This window comes from Helianthus annuus, chromosome 5 (genome assembly GCF_002127325.2).
Source record: "Helianthus annuus cultivar XRQ/B chromosome 5, HanXRQr2.0-SUNRISE, whole genome shotgun sequence".
Lineage (NCBI taxonomy): Eukaryota > Viridiplantae > Streptophyta > Magnoliopsida > Asterales > Asteraceae > Helianthus > Helianthus annuus.
In genome coordinates this window covers 40,552,499-40,559,802 of record NC_035437.2, presented here as the reverse complement: position 1 = coordinate 40,559,802, position 7,304 = coordinate 40,552,499, and the positions used below count along the sequence as shown (strand labels likewise).

At 36.4% G+C, this 7,304-nt stretch overlaps 1 long non-coding RNA gene across 1 annotated transcript; it reads left to right on the top strand.

Annotated features, from left to right (window-relative positions):
- Positions 1-632: 632 nt before the first annotated feature.
- LOC118492476 lies at positions 633-3,342 on the top strand. Its single transcript, XR_004893939.1, has 3 exons — positions 633-1,003; positions 2,673-2,746; positions 3,229-3,342. It is a non-coding gene; the product is annotated as an uncharacterized LOC118492476 (long non-coding RNA).
- The last annotated feature ends 3,962 nt before the right edge of the window (positions 3,343-7,304 follow it).

Sequence of the window (7,304 nt, the reverse complement as noted above, 5' to 3'; positions counted from 1 at the left end):
TCAATTCCACAGAGGCAAGATAATATATCTGACTTACCTGTGTTAATGTAGTTGTGTCAGCAATGACAAATGAAACATTTGCAAAGTAATGCCTTTCCTGATTTTATATAGTCAAACCAAAAGAATTCGGCAATATGCAAACAACTTAAGAGTATCTGATATGCAAAGAAACAACTTAAATGAGCTTGAATGGTGTGGTTTCTTACCTTTGTTTGGACTATTTATAGCTGTAACATTCGTCAAAATCGACCCGTTTCAAAATCCGACCCGTTTTAAAAATACGGATCCTAACCTTTGAACCTCGACAAAATTTCGCGAAATCTATAATCATTATTGAAAGATTTTTTTTATTATTACTCCATATTACTCATTATTACTATTTTTATGCATTCTAAAAAAAAAAAAATCGCAAGAAATTATAAATCATTTTTTTTTTTTGTTATGTCTAAACTTATATATTTTAAGTTTAAAATAGACTTTCATAAATATAATATAGTGTGTGAAAGAAAATGGATACTATGTTTACAAACGTTAAGATGAATGAAAATACTATGCTGGCATCATGCCAATCTAGTTTTAATTCGAAATTTAAGTTTCCGTTTGCGAAGAACAAGAAACGGCAAGCATGGGCTGTCATGCTTCCCTTTTTTTTTCAGCTCTTCATAACCTTTCGTAATTGTAACTGATAGAGCCGTTTCCATCATTACCTCAATCACGAACCGAGCCATGATTCCGTCTCCATGCATTCACATTCAAAACCTTCCATATCTCGGTGACCCATGAGCCTATATAACCGAACCCTTCAACCCGTAACAAGAGGCATGATCCCTTTTTCTCACCCCCGGTAACAAACAATGGAACCAAAGGAAACTCATCGGAGTTCCTGTAACCGCCGGAGAACCGAAAGCCACCGGAGACGTACTGACCATTATGCTTTCTCGTTACAACCTCGGTTCGAATCTTTGGAGTCATCGGAGTTCAACTCGCATTTCCTACGTGTTCGGTATAATTTTGCTTATTCCTTTTATTTCCCGTTTAATGATATGTTGTTAGAAATCGAAATTCCGACATACTCACTGGGCAATGTTTTTATTTTTTTTTAACGTTTAACATAAATAAATTTCAAATAAGCAAGTTACATCAATAACGCAGGTAAGCGAGCAACAAGCTGCGCCGCTACCCCTTTCTGAATAGCAAACCCTAGCCTATTAAAGACAAACCCCTGCCCCCCTGTTGATGAGCAACTGCTGTGGGCAACCTTTTGGACCCTAGTCAACAAACGGATAGCTTCTGGAGCTAGGGAGCCAAAGGTGTCGAAGGCGAAGGGGACAAATGCATGTTGGTTATCAGCACAGGCTTTAGCGTGTTTATCCACCTTTTTTGATTCCGCTTTCCTTATAGCTTGTCCTGCTACAAACCCGCTTTCCCTTAAACCAGCTAAGGGGGAGACTCCTGTGAGATCCACACAAGCATGTTTCCCTCCCGCCCAGCCAAAGACGAGCAGATCTGCTGGTCTCAATGTAGATCTCCCTTCCATGGGATCTGTAAGGAAATTCACAGGGGCCTCCTTCTTGGCAGAAATCCCCGCTCTCCTCAAGATGTCCCCTAAAACATCCCTCACCCAGTCATGCCGATATTTGAACCCAGGGAGCTCCTTACAATGAACAACATGCTCCCCGTATTTATCCATGCAGGCTTTATGGCAGATTGGGCAGGTTTCGTCTTCTGGATACATAGGGATCATCAGCCGGTATTTGAGGATAGCCCTATACTCAACAGCCGACATGCATTGCCCCAGCCCCTCGATCGGGATAACAGTCAAAAAGTCTTGCGCATGGGGGCCTTTCAAGCACTCAATCACCGCCTTCTGGCGGGGAGACAAATCAAATGCTTCTCCCAGACTCCGAGCGATTTTGTCAAATAGGGCATTCGCCAAAGTTTTTATTTTATTTTATTTTATTTTTTTTTTTTTGTTAAAACTGTATATATTTGTCACAAGAATCTTGGACAGTGTCATAGTTGATGGCCAAGTTAATTAATTAGTAAAACCAATTCTTTTCTAATTAAATATAACTTGAAACACTTATTAACACCAATAATTTATACATAGCTGTATATATCTTTTCTGTTAGCATATACGATTAATTAAAATCCAGTTATGAATCAAGGCAATCACAGGTTAATTTTTATAAGGGAACCATCTCCTTTAACAAAAAGAAAACATAGTTTCGGGTGAAGAAAATTGTAACCCAAAGGTCTCGGGTTCGAGCCCTACTCATGTGGGTTCTTGTTCAAAATTCTTTTTGTTGTTTTTAGTTAAAAGTTTAATTAATAATTGATTTGTTAATGTTAGATGATTTTGATCTTAGTAATTATAAACAATCATTCTAAAACTAATCATAGTACAAAACTTTTACAAATAAACATATGAGTGTAACACTTTAAAAAGGTAGATTAGTTTTATCAAATCTTACAACATGTAACCCGACCCTGCCTCCATTGTTTTTATTACTTATTTCTTTTTTTATTTTTTTTTACACAAATAAATTAATAATTCAATTTTATATCATAATATTCCATATAATAAATGAGCTAATTAAGGAACGTTTAAACAACAATTATTAGGACCTTATATACTAGAAATTCTTATTAACATGATCGTTTTCATTTAGGATAACCGTTTCGTTCTCTTGGATTTCCCAATCTTACTCGTGCGTTATTTACAAGAAATCGCAACGCAACCACTGTGAGTATACATGACCCATTTTCTATTTTACACTTTTGGGTGTAGTATGCATTTCCTATATCAAAAACGCTATGTTAAACATTTTTGCACTATCTATCCACATTTCTTGTGAATCTATTTGACTCATGTTAATCATGTTATGCTAATGTTAAACATTTATGATTGTGTGTTCATTAACTTTGCAAGCCTCCCCTAACAATGGCAGCGCTGTAGGTTGTAACGCCCCTCCCATAATATTATGGGTATTGTTAGGTTTATTCTATGTTACTCATGTTACCACCCTTCTAGGGTTAGGCTATGTTAATTGCGTTAAACTTTGGTTTGAACACATAGATTCATCGTTACGAGTATAACTGTTAATATGAAATCATGTATTCACGTGGATTTGATCATGTTATACTATTTCAAACATATTATACTATATTCAAACTTGTATACTCGCCAACATGTTTTGTTGACTTTATTTTAAATGCATACTGCAGGATGATGAATCAAGATTTGAAGAAATAAATAGGATGGCTTAGAAACCCACCTTGAAATAATCTATGTTTTATGTTTGTTATTTCCTTATTATGACATTATGTATGAAACTTTGGAATTTTAATAAATGAAACTTAATTATATTGTCACATTTAGTGTTATGATGTCTTTGAGCAGTTTGTACGTCTCATCCCGATGTTTCCGCCATCGGTTGGGGTGTGACAATAGCAGTAAGAATGGCTGCATCTTAGGGAGGCCTGTGGCATCACATCGAAGACCTGGTTTACAACAAATTGTGTGAACCCTGGTTGTACCTAATTGTTTAGACGAAGCTGAATCTCATCTTAGTTCGGATATAACAACCATTCTCTAAAAAAATAGTTAAAACAATAAGAAAAAACTTCCAAACATGTACAAACTAAACATCGTTACCCGTTTTTTAAAAAAATAATTACAATTGGAATCTAAAATCATAGAATAGCTCACTCGGGATCAACATGTTACATAGATTCATCACAAAATCATAGAAAAATATGCATACAATACTAATAGAAAACTAATCAAGTTCCACAACCCTAACTTTTGCCTGATAAAAATCGCAGAAAACCCTAATTTATCCAAACTTTCATAAACCTCTATTCTCATAAACAACCTAAAAATGAAATAAACGACAACGAAAAGTAGAAACTCACTGGATTATGGAAACCGATATATCATTTTTGCTTGTAAAAGCGATTTGCAGGCCCAAGAATACAAATCATTGACATGTTCAAACGGAGAAGTTCCATTTCCATCTTATGAATTGATTGAATCACTGTACGAATGTGTATTCAATTTTTACGCTAATTTGCATAGAACAGAGAGAAAAGAGATATTGAAGGGTGCTACAGATGATTGTGGAATTAGGATTGTCGTACCGGTTGATGGAACAACATACCTGTGATTATTGACATCAATAGGAGGAACGGAAGAAGCATATTTTGTATTCTGATGAAGGATTATTGAACGAAACAACATGCTTAAAAACTTTTATCCCATTGATAAAATTCGAAAGTTTCACACACAAAAAATAAAGGATACAAATTTTCAATTCCAGTCAGGCATTTCATCAAACAGGTGGTGTGCATAAATGTTGTTCATGATGAAACTTAAATCCCACGTCATAGAAAAAAATTTGAATAAAATGGGTTATTGAATCATGCAATGTAACATGAAAGAACTGTAAAAGAGCAAATTCAACCCACATGTTACAACCCAAACAACAAACCATTACAACAACCAAATAAAAAACACTAAAAACAAATTAAAGAAGGTACCTCAAGCACCATGACTGATGATTGTAGTGAATCGTAAGAATAATTAAAGAGCCAGATATTCCAAATGCAAACAAAAACATTTTAAAGCGTAAAGTTACAAATCTGAAACACAGATCATGTTTTTTTAAAAACCAAAAAGATGAACAAATGAACGAACGATTTTTTAAAACCCTAAAGCATACCTTGGATGATCAAACATGAGTGGAAGAAGATGGATTGAAGCAGAATCACGTTTACAAATTTATGGAAAGAATGATTTCCTCACAAATCACCTTGGATTGACGAATTAACCTGATTAATCACACAACATATACTTAGCGAGATGAATAAATTAACCTGATCGACCATCTTGTGCTTTAGATGAACAACATTCACCGGTCTCTGTGTTCTAAGCAAATTAACGATCGTTTAGACACAATATGCCCTACACGAAAACAAAAACCCTAATTTTAGTAGAGGAACAAATCGGAACACATCATTACAAAAACCATATGAGCGACATTTGTGTGTCGGAGCAGCAAACAGATCCAATACGAAGAAACCCTGGCCAAAAACGTTTGAAAATCAAAATCAAATGATAATGAGAACATATATCAACAGATTAGAATGATAAAATCACTATCTTTAATCGGAACTATTGTTAATCTAACCTTGATTCGAATTGATGGAATGAAGATCTTAGAATATCTGTAAAGAGACGATAGAGAGGGAAGGAGGAGAATGAGAGAAACCCTAGAATATGAGGGAAAGAATAAGAGAAACAACGGGATTCAATTTGCCGCTCAAAGGGAGAATTGGAGAAACAATTAGATGCCATGTGGCATCTAGTAGCTTAAGTTCATGCCATGTGGCCTAAGCTTGTTTTATTTTATTAGAAGTAGTAGATTATATACATTTGTGTTTTTAAGTAAATTGTAATTTTAATATATAAATTTCAGAAAAAAAAAATTAAAAAATTCGGGTTAAACGGGTCGTGTTCGGGTCAACCCATGAAACTTCTGGTCGTGTTCGGGTTCATATGTATGATACGATTTTCGGGTTCGGGTTCGGGTCGGGTTCGGGTTCGTGTAAATTTTTCAGGTTCGGGTCGGGTTGAACCCGCCAACCCGCGAACACGACCCGTTTAGCACCCCTAGTTATGGACCTAGGCGGCATCTGGGATACTCATCTACCTTTAGTTGAGTTTTCCTACAATAACAGTTATCATACAAGCATAAAAGCCGCACCGTTCGAAGCTTTGTATGGCCGCAAGTGTCGCTCGCCCTTATGTTGGGCAGACGCTGGAGATAAACGTATGGTTGGTCCTGAACTTGAACAAGAGATAACTGACAAGATTATGCAGATCCGAGAGAGCATTAAGGCGGCTCGAGATCGACAAAAGAGCTACGCTGATCGAAGACGAAAACCATTAGAATTCGAGGTGGGAGACAAAGTTTTGTTAAAAGTCTCACCTTGGAAGGGCGTAGTAAGGTTCGGAAAACGTGGAAAGCTGAATCCCCGATACATCGGACCATTCAAGATCTTGGAAAGAATTGGTACCGTGGCATACAAGTTGGAATTACCGGAAGAACTTAATGGAGTACATGATACATTCCATGTATCGAACCTCAAGAAGAGTCCAACACAAGAAAACGTGATCATCCCTGCGGATGAAGTGCATATTGATGACACCCTCCGATTTACAGACCAACCCGTTGAGGTTACAGACTGGAAAGTCAACAGGACCAGGAGGAGCACTGTCAAACTTGTCAAAGTATGTTGGAACTCTAAGCACGGACCCGAGTACACGTGGGAACGTGAAGACCAGTTTGAAGAAAAGTACCCCCACCTGTTCAAAAAGACTCCTGCGAGAGTTAGTTCAGCCTGAATTTCGGGACGAAATTCTTTTAACGGGGGGAGACTGTGACAACTGGCACAAAACCGGTAATCTTCGTACAATTTAATTAATACTTAATGACTGCAATTATGTGCTTAAATGTCAACATTGTTCGATTACATGATATACTTGTGAATTCATGCACGTTTTATACTACAAGAATTACTTTATGCATTAATGAAGAGGGTTGCGTCAAAAATACTAGTAAACTCACCGGTAAGACACATTATGTCAACAATTCTGCAGAAAGCAGTCAAACAATAGAATTGGAGCCTAGGTGTAGGTCCAATGACAAGAATACATTAGAACCCAAGAGTACATACAAGGGTTTACATATAGGCTTTCCGGAAGCTAAAATATGCACTAAAAAGCACCCGAAACACACTTTAAATGCTGAATTTTACATATTTCAGCAAAATTCAGCATTGTAATAAGATTGTAGCATGTAAAAATATGACAAATTGATCCAGAATACTTTCCTAAGCGTCGGGAATTAAAAATGTCACAAAAGGATATATAAAGGACACTAAACGGTGCAAGTTAGCACTTTAACAAACCGGTATCGAACCGAACAACCGGACATTACCCGGAACATCAAAATATTACTAGAAGCATTGTTTTAATGTTTCTGAACTAGTTATGGTCCCCGAACACCATAACACCCCTTATAACGTAATAACACATCAAGTCCCTAAAAATTACACATGAAAGCTAACTTGTTTATAAAATTAAAGTTTGAAATTACACTCCCCCCCCCCCATTCTTGTCTACGGTTACAAAGGGGTGGCCCCCCCACCAAATATTTGCCAAATCCTACTAAATCACATTTGATATTATTTTGATATTACTTGGATTCATTTTGATATTATTTAGATATTGTGAGATA